Source organism: Panthera uncia, chromosome X (genome assembly GCF_023721935.1).
Source record: "Panthera uncia isolate 11264 chromosome X, Puncia_PCG_1.0, whole genome shotgun sequence".
Taxonomy (NCBI): Eukaryota; Metazoa; Chordata; class Mammalia; order Carnivora; family Felidae; genus Panthera; species Panthera uncia.
The window spans coordinates 39425592-39448930 of NC_064817.1; the positions used below are offsets into that span (position 1 = coordinate 39425592).

The window sequence follows — 23339 nt, forward strand, 5'->3', positions numbered from 1 at the left end:
GTTCCGCGGCATCAGTTCACATGGGTCACAAACGGGGCCGTGGGTCTTGTGCAATCCCCCACAGAGGCCGACACTCCATCAGCCAGTGGCCTTGCCACCAGGCTACTGTCCATGAGTTCAGGGCCGCAGACCCTGCCCGCGGAACACAGTCCCCTTCTCCATGCCCATTGTTTTTTGTTTTCGTTTTTCATTTTGAAATAATAACTCCACACGAAGTTGCCCCCCAAAAGGGATACAAAGAGATTCCCCGGGCCCTTTATGCAGCCTTTGCATGACTATAGTCCAGTATCGAAAAGAGGAAATTGACATTGGTACCATCCACCAACTTTGTTCAGATTTCGCCAGTTTGCGTGCACTCATCTGTGTGTGTGCGCGTGTGTGTGTGTGTGTGTGTGTGTGTGTCGTGCTGTGCAATTCTGTCACATGTGTGGATTCATGGAACAGCCACTGCAGTCAAGACACAATTGTTCCATCAGCACAGAGAGCCCTGCACTATGCCTTTACAGTCCCCCTCCCCCCTCCCCGTCCCCTTGGCAACCACTAATCCATTCTCCATCTCTATAATTGTGTTATTTCAAGAATGTTACATAAATGGAACCGTACAATATGAAACCTTTTGAGATTGGCTTTTTCCACTCAGCGTGATTCCTTTGAGATCCGACTAAGGTCTTGGATTTCATCCCCGGGCGCAGCCCATCCTATGGATGTGCCTGCTGTTTGTTTTAACCAGTCACCCACTGAAGGATGTCTGGGTTAATTCCACTGTTGGCCCCTTATGAACAAAGCTGCTAAGACCACTCATGTACAGGTTTCTGTGTGAATATGAGTTTTCATTTCTCTCGGATACATGCCCAGGAAGGCAATGCAGGACCGTATGGTGGTTGCGTGTTTACTTTTATAAGGAACTGCCGAACTGTTTTCCAGACTAGCTGGATCATTTTGCAATCTCCCTAGCAACGCAGAGTTAACCCTTGAACAACACAGAACACAGGTTGGAACTGCGTGGGTCCACTTACCGGTGGATTCCCGCCCCCCCCATAAATACAGTAGGGTACTATGAAAGTATTTTCTCTGCTTTATGATTCTCTTAATAACATTTCCTTTTCTCTCGCTTACTTGATCGCAAGAGTACAGTATACGATACATAGACAAAATATGTGTTCATCGACGGTTTAGGTTACCAGTAAGACTTTTGGTCAACAGTAGGCTATTAGTAGTTAAGTTTTGGGGGAGTCACGAGTTATACATGGATTTTTGACTGTGTAGGGGGGTGGTCAGTGCCCCTAAGCTCTGCGTTGTTCAAGGGTCAACTGTAGAGGTGGTCCAGTTTCTCTGCATCCTCTCCAGCATTTAGTATTGTCACTACTTTTTATTTTAGCCATTTTGATAGTCGGGTAGGGATATCTCATTGTGGTTTTCAAATACATTTCCTTGGTGGCTAATGATGTCGACGTCATTATTTGCCATCTATGTATCTTTTGGGTGAAATGTTTTGTCATGTCTTCGGGCCCCATTTGCTAATGATGATTGTTTGGTTTTCTAATTGGCTTGTGTGGTTGAGTTCTGAGAGTTTAAAATTGTATTTTAGATATGGGGTGCCGGGGTGGCTCAGTAGGTCGGGTGGCCGGCTCTTGGTTTAGGCTCAGGTCATGATCCCATGGTTTGTGGGAGCGAGCCCCGTGTGGGGCTCTGTGCTGACAGTATGGAGCCTGCTTGGGATCCTCTCTCCCCCCTCTCTCTCCTCCCCTGCACTCTCTCTCTCTCTCTCAAAATAAATAAATAAAACTCTAAAAAATTAAAACAATATATCTTAGATGCAAGTTCTGTGTTGGATATATGTTTTGCAAACTTTTTTCCCAGTCTGTAGCTCATCTTTTCATCTCTTTAAAGGCAAAATTTTTTAGTTTGGATGATGCCCAATGTGCCACATCCCCCTTCTGTAGATTGTGCTTTCAGTGTCATGTATAAGAACTCTTTGTCTAGCCTGGTGTCTTGAAGATTTTCTCCTGTTTTCTTTTTCTTTTTAATTTTCTTAAATTTTTTTTTGTTTTATTTATTTGTGAGAGACAGAGAGAGAGAGAGAGAGAGAGAGACAGCGCGAGTGGATGACAGAGAGAGGGAGACACAGAATCCGAAGCAGGTTTCAGGTTCTGAGCTGTCAGCACAGAGCCCGATGAGGGCCTCGAACTCATGAACTGTGAGATCATGACCTGAACTGAAGTCGGATGCTTAACGGACTGAGCCACCCATGCGTCCCATTTTTTCTTTTATGTTTTAAAGAGTGCAAGTGGGGGAGAGGGGCAGAACAAGAGAGAGATAATCTTAAGCAGGCTCCACGCTCAGCACAGAGCCCAATGTGAGGCTCCATCCCAAGACCCTGGGATCATGACCTGAGCTGAAATCACAAGTCCGACACTCAACTGAGTGAGCCATCCAGGTGCCCCTGTATATCTAAGTATTTTATTCTTTTGGAGCAATCATATATGGTATTTTGTTTTGTTTTGTTTTTTTAATGCTTATTTATTTATTTTGAGAAAGGTAGGGAGAAGCAGAGAGAGGGAGAGAGAGAGAATCCTAAGCAGGCTTGGAGATGTCAGCACAGATACTGATGCGGGACTTGAACCCACAACCGAGATCATGGCCTGAGCCGAAGTCAAGAATTGGATACTTGACCGACTGAGCCACCCAGGTGCCCCTATACGGCATTGTGTTTTTACATTTGATTGTTAGTATGCAGAAATGCTATTGGTTTTGTGTGTGTGTTGCGATAAAACTTTACTTACAAAAATAGACAGTGGTCCACAGTTGGTCATGGGCCATAGTTTTCTGGTCCTTATTCTAAGAGAACACAAAAATAACTTACAACAGATAATATTCCGAGTTCCCTCTCAAAGGCAAATATCCATTATTACCAAATAAACAACAAAAAAGGCAATCAACTGCCTTTTCCATTTTGAAAATTTCTAACGTACAATTCCCAAGTGTAATATTATAGTTACTCATAGGCCACAGGCGCATAAGCTAATGCATATCCCCATGGCTAAGTTGCCTGAATCCTGAATGTCTCTTGTAGTTTTCCTAATCAAATGAAAATAATCTCACTGATGTTTTTATCCTATGGATGACATATTTAGACAGAAGATCACACATGGCCAAGAATTAAGTAGCTTTTCTGTCTGTTACTATGATACTGATATTGTGATTTATAATAAGAAATACTATTTATTTGATCTTTGCCCTGGATTCCCTAATTAGTGGTAGAAATAGGGAGAGGGGTGTCCACTGCATCGTCTCCAGGAACCAGAAGTCTGGCTGTTGGAGTTTGTCAAATGTTGGGTTGTTATGGTTTTTTTTTTTTTGCATCAATTGATATGATCGTATGATTTGTCTTCTGTTGATAATGGCGGATTACATTGAGTTTTGAATATCAAACCGGTCTTTCATACTTAGAATAAATCCCACTTGGTTATGGTACACTTCTTTTTAAGTATTATGGTATAATTCTTTTTTTTTTTTTTTTTTTAACGCTTTTTTTTTTTTTTTATTTATTTTTGGGACAGAGAGAGACAGAGCATGAACGGGGGAGGGGCAGAGAGAGAGGGAGACACAGAATCGGAAACAGGCTCCAGGCTCCGAGCCATCAGCCCAGAGCCTGACGCGGGGCTCGAACTCATGGACCGCGAGATCGTGACCTGGCTGAAGTCGGACGCTTAACCGACTGCGCCACCCAGGTGCCCCTGGTATAATTCTTTTTAAACATTGCTGGGGGGCGGGGCACCTGGATGGCTCAGTTGGTTACATGTCAGACTCTGGACTTCGGCTTGGGTCATGATCTCTCGGTCTGTGAGATTGAGCCCTACATCGGATTCTGCACTCACAGTGCGGAACCTGCTTGGGATTCTCGCTCTCTCCATCTCTCAGTGCCTCCCCTGCTCGCTCGTCCTCTCTCAAAAATAAGTTCAATAAACAAACTTAAAAAAACAAACATTGCTGGATTTGATTTGCCAATATTGTGTTGAATTTTTCTGTGGCTGAGGTCATGAGATCTCTCAGTCTGCAGTTTTCTTTTTTTCTTTTTGTGCCTTTTCCCCTGATTTTGGTAGCAAAGCAAAACAGGCCTCACAAAATGAGGTGGGAAATGTTTTCTTATCTGGAAGAGATTCTGTAAAATTGGTGCTAATTTCTCTTTAAATGTTTGGTAGAGGGGTGCCTGGGTGGCTCAGTCGGTTGAGCGTCCGACTTTGGCTCAGGTCATGATCTCACAGCTCGTGGGTTCGAGCCCGGCGTTGGGCTCTGTGCTGACAGCTCGGAGCCTGGAGCCTGCTTCGGATTCTGTCTCCCTCTCTCTGGCCCTCCCCCACTCCCACTTTGTCTCATTCTGTTTCTCAAAAACAAATAAGTGTAAAATAGATAAATAAATAAATGTTTGGTAGAATTCTCCAGTGAAAACATCTGCATCTGGAGATTCCTTTTTTGAGGGCAAAATAACATATCTAATCTCTGTAATCGTTACAGGGCTATTTGGATGAGTTTGATAGTTTGTACTTTTAGAGCACTTGGTTGATTTCTTCTAAGTTGTTGAGTTTATGAGCATAAAGTTGTTCATAGTATTATCCTATTTTTTAAACTTTATTTATTTATTTTGAGAGAGAGAGAGAGAGACAGAGAGACAGCAGGACAGAAGCAGAGAGAGGGGGAGAGAAAGAATCCCAAGCAGGCTCCACACTGCCAGCACAGAGCCCGATGCCGGGCTTGAACTCATGAACCTCGAAATCATGACCTAAGCTGAAGTCGGACACTTAACCGACTGAGCCACCCAGGCGCCCCTAAAAAAATTTTTGTTAACATTTATTTATTTTTGAGAGGCGGAGAGAGAGCACAGCACAAGTGGGGGAAGGTCAGAGAGAGAGGCAGACGCAGGAGCCGAAGCAGGCTCCAGGCTCCGAGCTGTCAGCACAGAGCCCAACGCGGGGCTGGAACCCACAGACCCTGAGATCATGACCTGAGCCGAAGTCAGACGCCTAACCGACTGAGCCACCCAGGTGCCCCCTTACTATCTTTTTAATAGCTGCAGGATTTGCAGAGGTATCCCATGTTTCATTACTGATGTTCGTGATTTGTATTTTCTCTCTTTTTATCTTTGTCTTGCCAGAGGTTTTCAGTTTCATTGATCTTTTCAAAGATTGAGCCTTTAGCTTCATTGATTTTACCTATTGTTTTTCCATTTTCTATTTTATTGGTTTTTGCTTTTTATTGTTTCCCTCCTTCTGCTTGCTTTGGGTCTATTTCACTCTATTTTTTCTTAGTTTCTTGGGGGTAGGAACCAGATTATTGATTTGAGAACTTTCTTTCTTTCTTTTCTTTTTTCTTATTTATTTTTTAAATTGGAGTAGAGTTGGCACACAATGTTACATGAATTTAAAAGAACTTTCCTCTTTTCTTTTTCTTTTACTTATTTATTTTGAGAGACAGAGAGAGCATGAGTGGGGGAGGGGCAGAGAAAGAGGGAGAATCCCAAGCAGGCTCTGTGTCACCAGCACAGAGCCTAACATGGGCTTGAATCCTCAAAAATTTGAGATTGTGACCTGAGTCAAAATCAAGAGTGAGATGCTTAATTGATGGACCACCAAGGACTCCCAAGCTCTCCTCTTTTCTTTAAAAAAATTTTTTTTAAATGTTTTATTTTCAAGAGAGAGAGAGAGAGTACGAGTAAGGTAGGGGCAAGGAGAGAGGGAGACACAGAATCTGAAGCAACCTCCAGGCTCCGAGTTGTCAGCACAGAGCCCGATGCAGGGCTCAAACCTGTAAACCATGAAATCATGACCTGAGCCAAAGTCAGGTGCTTAACCGACTGAGCCACTGTGCTCCTCGTCTTTTTTAATGTAAGCATTTAGTGCTACAAATTTCCCTCTAGGTACTGCCCTAGTGCATTGCACACATTATGTTATTCTCTCTTTTCTTTCATTTGTATGTATTTGCTTTTTAAAATATTTTTATTAAAAACCGTTTTTCTGTAGTTTCAAATTTTTAGTTAAATTCCAGTTAACATACAGTGTAATATTCAGGTGTAGAATTTAGCCACTCATTACTTGCATACAGCACCCAGTGCCCATCCCAACAAGTGCCTTCCTTAATCCCCATCTACCGTTTAGCCCTTCCCCTCCCACCTCCCCTCCAGCAACCCGCAGTTTGTTCTCCGTAATTAAGAGTGTCTTATGGTTTGCTTTCCTCTCTCTCTTTCTCCCCCTATGTTCATCTGTTTTATTTTATTTTATTTTTATTTATTTTTTTTAACATTTATTTATTTTTGAGACAGAGAGAAAGCATGAACAAGGGAGGGTCAGAGAAAGAGGGAGACCCAGAATCTGAAACAGGCTCCAGGCTCTGAGCTGTCAGCACAGAGCCCGACGCGGGGCTCGAACCCACGAACTGTGAGATCATGACCTGAGCCAAAGTCAGACGCTCAACCGACTGAGCCACCCAGGCGCCCCTATGTTCATCTGTTTTGTTTCATAAATTCCACATATGAGTGAAATCACATATTTGTCTTTCTCTGACTTATGTCACTTAGCATAATACTCTCTACCTCCATCCACATTGTTGCAAATGGTAAGATTTCATTCATTTTTATGGCTGAGTAATATTCCATTATATGTATATATATACCACATCTTCTTTTTAAAAAACTTTTAATGTTTATTTATTTTTGACAGAGGGGAGGGAGGGTCAGAGACAGAAGATACAGAATCCAAAGCAGGCTCCAGGCTCTGAGCTGTCAGCACAGAGCCCGACGCGGGGCTCCAACTCACGAGCTGTGAGATCATGACCTGAGCCAAAGTTGGACACTCAACCGACTGAGCCACCCAGGGGCCCCCACATCTTCTGTATCCATTCATCAGTCAATGGACATGTGGGCTCTTTCCATAATTTGGCTATTGTGGACAATGCTGCTATAAACATTGGGGTGCATGTATCCCTTCATGTTAGTATTTTAGTATTTTTTGGGTAAATACCTAGTAGTGCAAATGCTGGGTGGTAGGGTATTTCTATTTTCAACTTTTTGAGGAACCTCCATTCTGTTTTCCAGAGCGGCTGCACAGTTTACATTCCCCCCAACAGTGCATGAGCGTTCCTTTTTTTCTACATCCTTGCCAACATCTGTTGTTTCCTGTGTTGTAAATTTAGGAATTCTGACAGGTGTGAGGTGGTAACTCATTTTAGTTTTGATTTGCATTTCCCTGATGATGAATGATGTTGAGCATCTTTTCATGTGTCTGTTAGCCATCTGGATGTCTTCTTTGGAGAAGTGTCTATTCATGTCTTTTGCCCATTTCTTCACTGGATCATTTGTTCTTTGGGTGTTGAGTTTGATAAGTTCTTTATAGATTTTGGATACTAGCCCTTTATCAGATATGTCGTTTGTAAATATCTTCTCCCATTCTGAAGGTTGCCTTTTAGTTTTGTTATTGTTACCTTCACTGCTCAGAAGCTTTTTATCTTGATGAAGTCCCAATAGCTCATTACTGTTTTTGTTTCCCTTGCCTCCAGAGATGTATCCAGTAAGAAGTTGCTATTGCCAATGTCAAAGAGGTTACTGCCTGTGTTTTCCTCTAGGATTTTGATGGCTTCCTGTCTCACATTTAGGTCTTTCATCCATTTTGATTTTATTTTTGTGTATGGTGGAAGAAAGTGGTCCAGTTTCATTCTTTTGCATGTTGCTGTCCAGTTTTTCCAAGTCCATTTCTTGAAGAGACTGTCTTTTTCCCATTGTATATTCTTTCTTGCTTTGTTGAAAATTAGTTGACCATATAGTTGTGGGTCCACTTCTAGGATCTCTATTCTGTTCCACTGATCTATGTGTCTGTTTTTGTGCCAGTACCATACTGTCTTGATCGCTACAGCCTTGTAATATAATTTGAAGTCTGGAATTGTAATACCTCCAACTTTGGTTTTCTTTTTCAAGATTGCTTTGGCTATTAGGGTCTTTTGTGGTTCCATACAAATTTTGATTGTTTGTTCTAGCTCTATGAAAAATGCTGGTGGTATTTTGAGAGGGATTGCATTAAATATGTAGATAGCTTCAGGTAGTATAGACATTTTAACTAATTTTTCTTCCAATCCATGAGCAGGGAATGTTTTCCCATTTCTTTGTGTTGTCTTCAGTTTCTTTCATAAGCTTTCTATAGTTTTCAGAGTACAGAAATTTTACCTCTTTTGTTAGATTTATTCCTAGGTATCTTATACCTAGATTTCTATACATTGATTTTGCATCCTGCAACTTTACTGAATTCATGTATCAGTTCAGATCTTCTGCCCATTTTTTAACTGGGTTATTTGGTGGAGTCCTTTGGGTTTTTTACATAGAGTATCAGGTTGTCTGCAAACAGTGAAAGTTTGACTCCTTCCTTGCCCATTTGGATGCCTTTTATTTCTTTTTTGTTATCTGATTGCTGAGGCTAGGACTTCCAGTACTATGTTAAATAACAGTGGTGAGAGCGGACATCCCTGTCTTGTTCCTGGCTGTAGAGGAAAAGTTCTCAGTTTTTCCCCATTGAGGATGATATTAGGTGTGGGTCTTTCGTATATGTTGAGATATGCTCCCACTATCCCTACTTTGTTGAGGGTTTTTATCAAGAATGGATACTGTACTTTGTCAAATGCTTTTTTCTGCATCTATTAAGAGGATCCTGTGGTTCTTATCCATTCTTTTATTAATGTGGTCTGCCACGTAGATTGATTTGTGAATATTGAACCACCTTTGCAACCCAGGAATAAATCTCACTTGATTGTGGTAAGTGATTCTTCTAATATACTGCTGGATTGGATTTGCTAGTATTTTGTTGAGAATTTTTGCATCCATGTTCATCAGGGACATTGGCCCGTAGTTCTCTTTTTCAGTGAGGTCTTTGTCTGGTTTTGGAATCAAGGCAATGCTGGTGTCATAGAATGAGTTTGAAAGTTTTCCTTCCATTTCTATTTGTTGAGATAGCTTGAGAAGAATGGGTTATTAACTCTTCTTTAAATGTTTGGTAGAATTCGCCTGGGAAGTCACCTGGTCCTGGACTTTTGTTTTTTAGGAGATTTTTGATTTTTGATTTGATTCAATTTCTTTGCTAGTTATGGGTCTGTTCAAATTTTCTATTTCTTCCTGCTTCAGTTTTGGTAGTTTATATGTTTCCAGGAATTTATCCACTTCTTCCAGATTGCCCAATTTGTTGACATTTAATTTTTCATAATATTCTCTTATTACTGTTTGCATTTCCATGGTGTTGGTTGTGATCTCTCCTCTTTCATTCGTGATTTTGTTTATTTGGGTCCTTCCCCTCCTGTTTTTTTTTTAATAAGTCTGGCTAGGGGTTTATCAATTTTATTAATTTTTTTCAAAGAACCAGCTCCTGGTTTTATGGATCTGTTCTATTGGGGTTTTTGGGGGGTTTTGTTTGTTCGTTTTTCTGTCATTTATTTGTGCTCTAATATTTTTATTATTTTTATTTCCTTCTGCTGGTTTTAGGCTTCATTTGTTGTTCTTTATATAGCTCCTTTAGGTGTAAGGTTAGGCTGTGTGTTTCAGATTTTTTTTTGCTTTTTGAGGTAGAGCTGTATTGCTGTATACTTCCTTCTTATGACTATTTTTGCAGCAACCCAAAGGTTTTGGACCATTGTGTTTTCATTATCATTTGTTTCTATGTATTTTTTAATTTCTTCTTTAATTTCCTGGTTGACCCATTCATTCTTTAGTAGTAGGATGTTCTTTAACCTCCATGCATTTGTGATCTTTCTAAATTTTTTTCTTGTGATTGACTTCAAGTTTCATAGCATCATGGTCAGAAAATACACATGGTATGATCCCAAACTTTTTGTACTTGTTGAGGCCTGATTTGTGACCTTGTATGTAATCTATTCTGGAGAATGTCCCACGTGCAATTGAAAACAATGTGTATTCTGCTGCTTGAGCATGAAATGTTCTGAATATATGTTAAGTCCATCTGGTCCAGTGTGTCATTCAAAGCCATTATTTCCTTGTTGGTTTTCTGCTTAGATGATCTGTCCAATGCTATAAGTGGAGTGTTATCGTCCCCTACTATTATTGTATTATTATCAATGAGTTTCTTTATGCTTGTTATTCGTTGTTTTATATATTTGGGTGCTTCTAAGTTGGGAGCATAGTTATAATTGTTAGATCTTCTTGTTTGATAGACCCCTTTGTTATGATGTAGTACTCTTCTTCATCTCTTATTACAGTCTTTGGTTTAAAATCTAATTTGTCTGATAGAAGTATTGTTAGTCCTGTTTTCTTTTGACATCCATTTGCATGATAAATATTTCTCCATTCCCTCACTTTCATTCTACAGGTGTCTTTAGGTCACAGGAGTTTCTTGTAGGAAACATATTGATAGGTCTTGTTTTTTTTTTAATCCATTCTGACACCCTATGTCTTTTGATTGAAGCTTGTAGACCATTTACATTCAGAGCAATTGTTTTAAAGATTTTATTTTATTTTTTAATGTTTATTTTTGAGGGGGGGGAGCATGAGCAGGAGTAGGGGCAGAGAGAAAGGAGGACAGAGGATCTGAAGCAGGCTCAGCATTGACAGAAGAGAGCCCTGATGTGGGGCTCGAACTTACGAACCATGAGATCATGATCTGAGCCAACGTCAGATGCTCAAATGACAGAGCCACCCAGGTGCCCCTAAGATTTTATTTTTAAGTAATCTCTATACCAAATGTGGGGCTCAAATTTACAATCCTGCGATCAAGAGTCATGTGCTCCATCAACTGAGACAGCCAGGTGCTAATTATTGATAGATTAATTTAGTGCCATTTTATTCCTTGTTTTGTCATATTTTTCTGGAGATTTTCTTTGTTCCTTTTTAGTCTTTGTTGCGTTTAGTCTTTCCCACTCCCTTTAACATTTCTTGCAGGGATGGTTTAGTGGTCCTGAAGTCCTTTAGATTTTGTTTTTCTGGGAAGCTCTTCATCTCTCCTTGTATTTTGAATGATAGCTTTGCTGGATAGAGTATTCTTGGCTGCAAGTTTTTCCCATTCAGCACATTGAAAGTATCATGCCATTCTCTTCTGGCCTGCCAAGTTTCTGCTGCTAACCTTATTTGTCTTCTCTTGTAAGTTAGGGACTTCTTTTTTCTTGCTGCTTTTAGAATTTTTTGTTCTTATCTCTGTATTTTGCAAATTTAACTACAATATGTCTTGGTGTTGGCCTGCTTTTGCTGTTTTTCATGGGAAGTCTCTGTGCCTCCTGGATTTGAATATCTGTTTCCTCCCCCATATTATGGAACTTTTTAGTTATAATTTCCTCAAATAAACCTTCTGCTCCCTTTTCCCTCTCTTTTTCTTCTGGGACTCCTATGATACATATGTTATTATGCTGTATGAATCCTTTAGTACCCTAAGGCTCGGCTCATGATCCCATATTTTCCTTTTCATCTTCTCTTTGGTTTCATTTTTTCCTGTACTTTTATCTTCTATATAACTTATTCATTCCTCTGTTTCTTCCATCCTTGTGGTCATTACATGCAGTTGGTTTCACATCTCCTTTATAGCATTTTTCATTTAAGGGATTCCCTGGCGTCTCCTATACTTTTCTCTAGCCCATTGAGTATCCTTACGATTGCTGCTTTAAATTCTGAATCAGGCACGTAACTAATGTCTGTTTCGATTGGATCCCTGGCCGTGACCTTTTCTTGTTCTTTCTTCTGGGATGAATTCCTTCGTCTTGGCGTTTGTCTAGGTCTCTGTCTTCTGTGTGTTAGGAAAGCCTGTTATGTTTCCTGCTCCCGAGAGTACTGGCTTTATTAAGAAGAGGTCATATACTGTCCAGGGCCTGAAGCTTTAGGAAGTGTTTCTGGTGTATGGTGTGTGCACTCTGCTGCTGTGTTTGGGCTACTCTTTCCCTCAGGTCAGTCCTCTGCAGGATTTCTCCTTGCCTGCAGTGTGGAGTGTTTGGGCCTTGGCCAGAGTATGGTTTCAACTAGGTGCGCTCTGGTCTGCTTGTTAAAAGAGACCTGATAGCATTTCCGCTGGTGCTGAAGCTTTGCGGCATCCCATGGTCAGTGGATGTGGAGGGGGCACTGGTGGGTGGGATGGGGATTGTGCTAGTCTTCTGGGGGCAGTGGCCCAGTGCACTGACTCCCAGTCACACTTGCCCCAGAAAAGCAGCACCTGCAGGTCGCAAGGTGGTGGGGCTTGGTGCAAACGGCTTAGGCCACAAGTGTCGGTGCTGGGCTGCTTACTGAAGTCAGTTTATGCTGAGGGGTGGGGAAGGGAAATGGATCCAGACAGGTCTTTCATCCTTGGAGAGGGGATTTTGCATCTGCCGCTGTCTGGGAAGCCCCCCCAGAAGAGCAAGTGATCTCCCCTCATGTGTCTCAGGTGTCCCTGTCTGTGTCCCCGCCGTCTCCCCACCCAGCAGTGCAGTGCACCTTGGCCTCTACCCCAGGCAGGCTGGCTGAGTTTTAAATCTCCTAGCTTTAGGAACCCGGCATGGCGGGGACCTGTTCTGGTCCTCTGGGTGACGGCCTCGCTGCACTGGGAGTGATGCAGTTTTGTGCAGAAGAGCAGTCGTAAGAAGTCGAGGAGTAAAGAGCAGCAAAGAGCTGGCACCCAGGTTAGCTACCGTCAGCAGGTGTCTCTGTGTCTACGTTGAGGGGTAGGGGAAGGTAACGGTGCCCGCTGACTCTTTTGTCCCCAGAGAGGCAATGCCGCTTCTCCCAGATGCGCTCCAAGAAGGGGGAACCATCTCTCCCAGGGGACTCTCAGATTGTACTGTCTGCCCCCAGGCTTCTGCCCTCCTTCTCCGCACTCAGCCCTGCACACCCGCCACTCCGTTCACCTCTAAAACTCCAGTCTTTGGGTTCTGCTGGTTGTAAAACCTCACAAAAAATCATCCACCCTCATTTTCCCAGTCAGTGGCTTTGGGGAACTGTTTTCCTTGTGTGATTCCCCTGTGCACTCACTCCTCTCTCTGTCACCAGGTCTCCCTCCCCTCCACAGTACCCACGATCTGTTTCTCTCCCAAGCTACGTCTCTGCACCTCCTACCTTTTATGATGTGGCCTCTCCTCTCCCTGTTAGTTGTGCAGTTTGTTCTGTCAGTCCTCAGATTGGTTTCTTTGGTTTTCAGAATGATTTGATATTCATCTAGCTGTGTTCGCGGAATGAGGCAGGTCTAGGGCCCCCCTACTATTCTGTCATCTTAGCTTGTCTCCCCTTTAAAAATTTCTCTTTGACTAATCTCTACACCCAAGGTGAGGTTCCAACCTATGGCCCCAAGATCAAGAGTCACGTGTTCTACCGACTGAGCCAGCCAGGCGCTCCCAGTTCTATGTATTTGTAAAATTTCTTTTTGACTTCCACCTTGACCCATGGATTATTGAGAAGCATGTTTTGAAATAAGTGCCTTGGGATCTTACTATTGTCTTTCTGTTATTGATGTCTAGTTTGATTCCATATGGTCAGAGAATATACACTGTATGATTCCAATTCTTCTGACTTTGTTGAGTTTTTTTTCCTCTTAAGTTTTTATTTATTTATTTAGTTAGAGAGAGAGATAGCACAAGCAGGAGAGGGGCAGAGAGAGAGGAGAGCGTGAGAAACCCAAGCAGGCTCCGCACCACCAGTGAGGAGCCTGACATGGGGCCCAAACTCACGAACCCCAAAATCATGAACTGAGTCATGTTAAGCCAAGTTGGACGCTTAACTGACTGAACCACACAGGTGCCCCTGTTGAGGTATTTTTTATGGCCAAGATAGTTGTCTACCTTGTGAATGTTCCATGGGCACTTGAACATAATGTGTTGTTGGGGCACCTGATTGGCTCAGTCGGTTGAGCGTCTGACTTTGGCTCAGGTCACGATCTCACGGTTCATGAGTTCAAGCCCCGTATCGGGCTCTGTGCTGACAGCTCAGAGCCTGGAGCCTTCTTCGGATTCTGTCTCCCTCTCGCTCTGCCCCTCCCCTGCTTGTGCTCTATCTCCGTCTCTCAAAAATGAATAAACGTTAAAAAATTTTTTATTTCATGTTTTCATTGCATATCTTTTTTCCTTTCCTTTCCTTTCAACCTACCTATGTCACCATATTTGAAGTGAATTTCTTGTAGACAATATATAGTTGGATTGTGTTTTGTATCTACTCTGCTAATCTCCATCTTTAAATTGGCATATTTGGACCATTTACACTAAAAATAATTACTAAGATATTTTGGACTTATGTCTGCCATTTTATTATTTGTTTTCTATTTATTCCCTCTAATTCTCATTCTTCTGCTCCTCTCCTTTTCCCTTCCTTTGGATCCATAAACAAATTTTAGAATGCCATTTTTGTATATTTATGTAATTTTGAGTATGTCTTTTTCTATAGTTTTTTTAAAATCTTTATTGAATTTTGAGAGAGAGACAGAGTGTGAGCAGGGGAAGAGCAGAGAGGGAGACACAGAATCCGAAGCAGGCTCCAGGCCCTGAGCTGTCAGCACAAAGCCCAATGCAGGCCTTGAACTCACGAACTATGAGATCATGTCCTGAGTTGAAGTCGGTGGCTCAACCAACTGAGCCACCCAGGCACCCCTAGTTTTGTTTCTTTTTAAATTTTTTAAAATGTTTATTTATTTTTGAGAGAGAGAGAGAGAGAGAGAGACAGGGCTTGAGAGGGGAAGGGCCAGAGAGAGAGGGAGACACAGATTCTGAAGCAGGCTCCAGGCCCTGAGCTGTCAGCACAGAGCCCGATGTGGGGCTCAAACTCATGAACCGTGAGATCATGACCTGAGCCGAAGTCGGACACTTAACCGACTGAGCCACCCGGGAGCCCCAATCTTTTTGTATAGTTTTCTTAGTGGTTGCTGTAGTATTACAACGTGCAGATGTAACTTATTACAGTCTACTTATAGCAGGGTTTTGCCACTTTGAAATGGAGAAAACTTAATTCTTTTTTTTTTAATTTTTAAATTTTATTTATTCTTGAGAGAGAGACACACACAGAGTGCAAGTGGAAGAGTGGCAGAGAGAGAGGGAGACACAGAATCTGAAGCAGGCTCCAGGCTCCGAGCTGTCAGCACAGAGCCCGATGCGGGGCTCGAACTCACCAACCGTGAGATCATGACCTGAGCCGAAGTCGGAAACCCAACCGACTGAGCCAACCAGGCGCCCCGCCACTTCCTTTTAGTCTGCATGTTTTCATACTTCCTAGGGGCACCTGGGTGGCTCAGTCAGTTGAGCATTCGACTCTTGGTTTCAGTCCAGGTCATGATCCCAGGGTTGTGGGATCAAGCCCTGCGTTGGACTCCATGTTGGGTGTGGAGCTTGCTTGAGATTCTCTCCCTCTCTCCCTCTCCTTCTGTCTTTCCCCCCTCCCACTTATGAGCACGTGTGTGCACGCACACACACACACACTCACTCTCTCTCAAAATAAAATAAAATAAAATAAAATAAAATAAAATAAAAATCAGTGATCCCTTATACATAAGGTGTCATTTTTCAGTGTTTCCTTATACATAATATGTCATCTTTCTCTAACTGCTTTCAAGGCTTTTCGTTTGTTTTTAGTTTTCAGAAATTTACTTTAGTGATGTCTATACCCAACGTGGGGCTTGAACTCATGACCTTTAGACCAAGAGTCACATGCTCTTTCAACTGAGCCAGCCAGGCACCCCTAGTTTTCAGAAATTTAATTATGATGTATTGGCATGGATTTCTTTTGGTTAATTCTACTAGGGTTTCCCCAGCTTCTTCAATCTGCAGGTTTAGATCTTTTCCAAACTTGAGGAGGTTTCAACAACTGTTTCTTTTAATACTTTTTCACTGCCACTCTCTTGCCCTTCTACTTCTGGTAGTCCGATGATAAGAATCTTAGATCTTCGTTATTGTCTTATATGTCCCTGAGTCTCTGTTAATCTTTTTTTTTTTCCAGTGTATTTTCTTTCTGTTATTCAGATTGGGTAAGTTTTATTGTTCTATTTTGTTTAAGTTTATTTATTTATTTATTTTGAGAGAGAGAGAGAGAGAGAGCAGGGGAGGGACAGAGAGAGAGGGAGACAGAGAACCCCCAGTGGGCTCTGTGCTGTCAGCACAGAGCTCGATGAGGGGCTTGAACTCATGAACCATGAAGTCATGACCTGAGCCGAAACCAAGAGTTGGAGGTTTAACTGACATAACCACCCAGGCACCCTATTGTTTTATCTTTAGGATCATTTATTCTCTGTCAAATTTATCTGCCATTGATCCTTTTGCATGAGTTTTTAAAAATTTTTAAATGTTTATTTATTTTTGAGAGAGAGAGGGGGGCAGAAAGACATGGATACGGTATCTGATGCAGACTCCAGGCTCTGAGCTGTCACTACAGAGCCCGACAAGGGACTCCAACCCAAGAACTGTGAAACCACAAGCTGAGCCGAAGTCAGACGCTTAACCGACTGAGCCACCCAAGAGCCCCATCTTTTCCCTGAGTTTTAAATTTCGCTTATATTTTTCAATCCTGTCATTTCCATTTGGTTCTTTTTTTATATCTTATATTTGGTGAGAATGTCTCTCTCTTCATTTGTTTTGAGTTCATTTGTAATTCCATGTTGAATCATTTTTATGATAATTACTTTAAAATCCTTGTCAGGCAGTTCCAACATCCAATTAATCTTGGTATTGGCTTCTGTTGATATCTTTTCATTCATATTATGATTTTTAAAATAGATTTTGCTATGAAATCTGATTTTTATTGTATCCCAGACATTCTGTCTATTATGTTACGAGAGTCTGAATGCTAGTTGAGTCTTCTCTTTTAGCAGTCAATCATCCTGTTTAGGTTTAGCATGGAGGTCTAGACTGTTTTGGGGATGTGGTTCCAACGACAATTTAGTTTTCACAGACCTTGCAACGTCATTTGGGTCTGCTTTATTTGCCTGGTGCCACTGGAGCACCATCGCAGTCTTTGTTGGTGCCAGGGGTGGATCTTGGGTTCCTGGTCCCATCTGATGCCCGTAGATGTGGGATGGAAGATGTGGGTTTGGGAGGTGGGAGCACTTTTTTCAGTTTTCCAGTGCTTCCTGTTCCATCTGTGCTGGTGCTGCCTTCAGGAGTGTAGCCCTCTCCTGGGTCTGCATGCTCCATGCAACGCTTTAATTTTATGAAAAAAAAATTTTTTTTAATATGTAATTTATTGTCAAATTGGTTGAAATTATTTTGAAATGTTTACTTATTTGAGAGAGAGAGAGAGACAGACAGAGAGACAGAGCGTGAGCAGGGGAGGGGCAGAGAGAGAGGGAGACACAGAATCTGAAGCAGGCTCCAGACTCTGAGCCATCAGCACAGACCCTGATGCGGGGCTCGAAATCATGAACCGTGATATCATGACCCGAGCTGAAGTCGGACGCTTAACCGACTGAGCCACCCAGGCACCCCAAGCCTTATTTTTTAAAGTTTATTTATTTATTTTGAGAGAGTTCAAGTGGGAGAGAGGCAAAAAGAGGGGGAGAGAGAGAATTTCAAGCAGACTCCACACTGTCAGCACAGGTACCCCACTCAGGCAAAGCTTTAAATAGTTTGCTTTTGTTTTTTGGTGGTTGGACTGCTGCAAGTGGGCCAGAGTGCCCCATCAGGCTTTAGCTTTGTTGATCTGTCCATGAATCAGGTCCAGTTCTCCTCAGGGATCTTGATGTACCAAGGCAAATGCCACGTGCAAAACCGCAGCAGAGATTATGGCCTTAGTGGCAACTCATTTTTGCTACAGGCTCCAGTCTGCATAATCATCAGCTATTGACACTTGTAGTTCAGAAGGTTTATTAGGCCTGACTGGCCTAAGCAGGATATTTTTTCTATTTTTAAATTTTATTTTATTTTACTTTATTATTATTATTATTATTATTACCACTATTACTATTATTTTAAAGAAAGGCAGAGTGCCACATGCAGCACCTCATTTGGATGGGTCTGGAGTCCTTGACTGCCCTATGTTCTCCTACAAATGAACCTTGAGAGCTTATTTGGAGGTTTTAGCAACGGAGCGCAGCTACTCGTATACCCTCGACCAAAGAACAGTCCTCCTCTATCTGGGAAGGTCGTCCTCTTTGACCAAGTATGGAGCTTTGGGAGGGACACACATGGAGTGATGATGGGGGAAGGGGGCACCTGCCTAGCCAACCAGATTGGCCAAATCAACCCTGGAGACCAATGGGGTGACAGATGTCAGAGCCAGAGTGTCCTCACATCCTGGATATTTTTTAAAGCCCTTCTGTCTCTGTTAGGTTATTGTTTAATACAATGCTCAGCCACCCCTCCCCCATCTTGTGTTATTTTAGTTAGCCCATATGATTGGCCTGGGGAAGCCATATGGGGTCCCGGCTGTTATCTTATCCTACTGCTACTGTTTTAATTGTTGGTGTTTCTCCACTGGAAGCATCCTTCACAATCAGAAGAAGTATTACTCCTACTTAAACCCTCTGTTATTCCAGTACTTTCAGCAGCATCTGTTACAACCACAACAACCTGTGGTGAGTTCCGGTGATAACCTGAAAGGGTGTCACAGATCTGATATTGATCTATGAGGAGAGAGTGGGGCTAGTGCCCAGTGTAATGGGGACTTTTTGGTAACAAGACTTTGCCAGAAGTCAAGTCTGGCATGCTGTAGTGGTTTCTTATTAGAAACACAGAGTCCTCTATTCTGTAAGAGACTGGACCTTGTGTTATTTGGCTGCCATAAGGATTTACTGTTTAGATAGCCAATAAAAACAAGGTCAGTGTTGTGCCACTCCCCACGTGCCTAGTCCCACAGGATGACACTGGACCAGCGGAACCAGATGGCAGAAAGCATGCATGTCATTGAGAGCCCTCCTATAAACTGTGACCAAGCAGTTTTACAGACTTCCACAGACGTCTGCAACTGTACCCTAAAGGGGGCATCAAAGCAGAAAGTCCCGTGCCTCACTTGAACCAGAGATGCAGGTGAAAAAAAAATGCTTCTCGAGAGCCTCTGGCAAGATAGCACGGTTTCTGGGAGATGGGGGTGGGCAGATGAGAAACGGCCACGTGACAGCTTCAAGCAAGACCATAATGTCCCAGGGGAGGATCACAGGGTGTTCTGCCAGGACTTGGGTGACTGTGGTCAAAACTCGACTACGTGACCTACGTGGAGAAAAGCAAGATGGCCAGAAAAGCAAGATGGGTTTTGAAGCTGTTCACTTACAATTTATAAATGATCATGCAGGCCCAGTAGCTTCTAATCTTATTAGCATTTCATAGGAAATGACAGTCTCGGTGTGAATAATCAGTGAATAGAGAAATTTAAGTTGTACCATGAGTTGCAATTTTGTCTTATTACATATTGGCTCATATGGTTTAAATAGAAAATATTTTGTTAAAAATATTAGAATGCAAAGATAAATATTTTCTTATTATTTATGTGCCATTATTATAACTTTGTAATTCACCTAATAAAAATGTAGAAACAAATATATAAATTTTTTTAGTGTTTATTTTTGAGAGAGAGAGACAGAGTGTGGAGCAGGGGAGGGCCAGAGAGAGGGAGACACAGAATCAGAAGCAGGCTCCAGGCTCCAAGCTGTCAGCACAGAGCCTGACACGGGACTCGAACTCATGGACTGCGAGATCATGACCTGAGCTGAAGTCGGACGCCCAACCGACTGAGCCACCCAGGCACCCCTGTAGAAGCAAATATATAAAATCAGAATTAGAAGCTAAATAACATCTCCAAATTTAGCTCCAGAGTTCTGATAAGAGGATAAGGCTAAGACAAAGTCTTTATGCTTATGGGCAGAATAATCTTATGCATTTAAATTTAAAAGTCCTTTGGGGGTGGGGCGCCTGGGTGGCGCAGTCGGTTAAGCGTCCGACCTCAGCCAGGTCACGATCTCGCGGTCCGTGAGTTCGAGCCCCGCGTCAGGCTCTGGGCTGATGGCCCGGAGCCTGGAGCCTGTTTCCGATTCTGTGTCTCCCTCTCTCTCTGCCCCTCCCCCGTTCATGCTCTGTCTCTCTCTGTCCCAAAAATAAATAAAAAACGTTGAAAAAAAAATTTAAAAAAAAAAAAAAAAGTCCTTTGGGGCACCTGGGTGGTTCAGTCAGTTAAGGATCTGACTCGATCTCAGCTCAGTCCTTTTTTAAAAATTTTTTTAATGTTTTTATTTTATTTTTGAGAAAGAGAGAGAGAGACAGAGTGTGAGTGGGGGAGGGGCTGAGAGAGAGAGAGAGACAGAATCCGAAACAGGCTCCAGGCTCTGAGCTGTCAGCACAAAGCCTAATGCGGGGCTCGAACTCACTGACCATGAGATCATGACCTGAGCTGAAGTCGGGTGCTTAACTGACTGAGCCACCCAGGTGCCCCTTTAAAGTGAAATTTCTTATAAGGATATATCAGAAAGCAGAAGGAAGGTAAATGTTATGGGAGTAAATGGGAAAAATGAGAGAAGAAGGTAAAGGTAAAAAGAAGAAAGGAAGAAGAAATGTGTTTTATTTTTTTATATTTTGAGAAGGAATATGCCAATTTTTTAGACTTTACTATTCTTTTTTTTTAAGATTTTATTTTTATTTATTTATTTTTTTTTAACGTTTATTTTATTTTTGAGACAGAGAGAGACAGAGCATGAACAGGGGAGGAGCAGAGAGAGAGGGAGACACAGAATCTGAAACAGGCTCCAGGCTCCGAGCTGTCAGCACAGAGCCCGACACGGGCTCGAACTCAAGGGACCGTGAGATCATGACCTGAACCGAAGTTGGATGCTCAACCGACCAAGCCACCCAGGCGCCCCTTAAGATTTTATTTTTAAGTAATCTCTACATCCAACGTGAGGCTCAAGCTTACAACCCTGAGATCAAGAGTCATATGCTCCACTGACTGGGTCAGCCAAGTGGCCCTAGACTTTACTATTTCCAAAAAATGTTAGGACAATTAATCTATATGAATCTTAACCTTTGTAATTTCCAATAGTGAAATCACCATTGGAAAAATTACAAGATTCAGGAAGAAAAAAAATCATACTTTTAATTGAAATTTTTATTCCTAACTAATGTAGTTTCCTGTAAAAATTATTGTCAAATGCTGGAGACCTTTCTAGAGATAATATCATGCATGGTGTGCATTCATTATAGACATCTTTCTTTTGGCTATGAGATGCTATAAATCCTTCTAAGCCATTTTTTTTTTTTTTTGAGAGAGAGAGAGAGACAACCGGAGACAGAGGCAGAGGGAAAGAGAGTCCCAAGCAGGTTCCATGCCTCGTGTGGAGGCCAACTCAGGGCTTAATCCCACAACCTTGGGATCATGACCTGAGCCGAAATCAAGAGTTGGATGCTCAACCAACCGAGCCACCCAGGCGACCCTAAACCACTTTTTATTTAATTAAAAAAAAATTTTTTTTTTACTTTTAAATTCTTTATTCATTTTTTAGCACAGAATGTAACTTTCTCTGAGTCTGGAGTAGCCTAAGAGCAAAAGGTTTTTCTTTTTTTTTAAGTTTTTATTTATTTATTTTTAACTTGTTGTATATTTTATTTTTTAAATTTACATCCAAATTAGTATCTAGTGCAACCATGATTTCAGGAGTAGATTCCTTAGGGCCCCTTACCCATTTAGCCCATCCCCCCTCCCACAACCCCTCCCATAACCCTCAGTTTGTTCTCCATATTTATGAGTCTCTTCTGTTTTGTCCCCCTCCCTGTTTTTATATTATTTTTGTTTCCCTTCCCTTATGTTCATCTGTTTTATCTCTTAAAGTCCTCATATGAGTGAAGTCATATGATTTTTGTCTTTCTCTAATTTCACTCAGCATAATACCCTCCAGTTCCATCCATGTAGTTGCAAATGGCAAGATTTCATTAGTCGATTAAGCATCTGACTCTTGATATCAGCTCCAGTCGTGATCTCATGGTCGTGAGATTGAACCCCACATAGGCCTGCACACTGAGTGTGGAGCCTGCTTGGTATTTCTCTCCCTCTCTCTCTGCCCCTCTCCGGCTCATTCTCTCTCTCTCTCTTAAATAAATAAACTTGAAAATACACCACCTGTACACACAATGAAGTTATGAGAATTACATTAAGAAGCAGTAACGATACTTTGTTCAACTTGTTTATTTTTAAAAATGTTTTGACATTCATTTATTTCTGAGAGACAGAGTGTGAGCAGAAAGGGGAAGAGAGAGAGGGAGACACAGAATCTGAAGCGGGGCTCGAACTCACGAACCATGAGATCATGACCTGAGTGGAAGTCTGATGCTTAACCGACTGAGCCACCCAGGTGTCCCTGTTCAACTTAAGTTTAAACTTGATGTATAAAACTATAGGGGACAAAAACTGTTACATGTCAAATATATTTCAACTTGAAAATTGAAAAATTAAAAAGAAACTCCCCTGCTGTAGGGGAAATAGTGAGAGGTGGATAGGGGTGGGCACTTGTTTGGGGTCTGGCCCAACTTGAAACAAGAGGTACACTGCACTTCACCAGCCTCAGCTCTCACTGAGGCTCCTAGAGAAGCTGGAGTCCTGTCAGCATTGAGCCCTCGACCTCCTCCTCCTACTGCCCCAGGAAGAAGATTGTTCAAAGCTCTTCCTATCGGTGTCAGGCAGGACCCTGCTTGTGTTTGAAGGGTCATCAGATATGCAGAGTCTATAATGTTTGGGATCAAAGTAGAAATCTGTTAATAGACAAAATTCAACGGAGTAAACCTGAAAGATTTTATTGGCTTTATTCAGCAATCCGTGAATCAGGCAGCATCCCAGCTGGGAGGGGAAAAAAAAGGAGCTCTGAAGAGACAAGGAAAGAGTGCATTGACCTCATGTTTCTTTGGGGGACAGAGGCCGTCCATAAGGCAGACTGCCTCACTAATACTGACCAGGAAATTCCAGATTTATTGGTTTAAGATTACATTCCCAGGAAAGGTCGAAACTGCAATTAGGTTACATAATAACACTTGGTTTGGTGATGGGGGCTTAGCACAAGTGACTCCATTTGGGGCCTGTTGTCTCTTTTTTAACAGTAGTCAAATATTTAAAAGTAAGATATGATTTCAGCCAAATAGTGTTTTGGAAAACCATGTATACGAAAGTTTCAATTAATGGGGGTAGGTAAGTAGATGGGGATCATACCCTTTCCACGCAGGTTAAAGCACGTGAATCTCCCATACCGTGATATAAAGCCCCAAATAGAAGCAGTGGCCTTATTCCTGAGACTTGACTTAGGGACAGGAGTCTATGATAGTTATAGGGGTAATGAACACTATTAGTAAGAAAAGCCAGTAATGATGGGAATGCAAGCTGGTGCAGCCACTCTGGAAAACAGTATGGAGGTTCCTCAAAAAACTAAAAATAGAACGACCCTACGACCCAGCAATTGCACTAC

General features: G+C 42.1%; 1 non-coding gene across 1 annotated transcript; it reads right to left on the reverse strand.

Annotated features, from left to right (window-relative positions):
• Positions 1 to 6401: 6401 nt before the first annotated feature.
• On the reverse strand, positions 6402 to 6486 carry TRNAQ-UUG (transfer RNA glutamine (anticodon UUG)). The gene has a single exon. It is a non-coding gene; the product is annotated as a tRNA-Gln (tRNA).
• Between the last annotated feature and the right edge of the window lie 16853 nt (positions 6487 to 23339).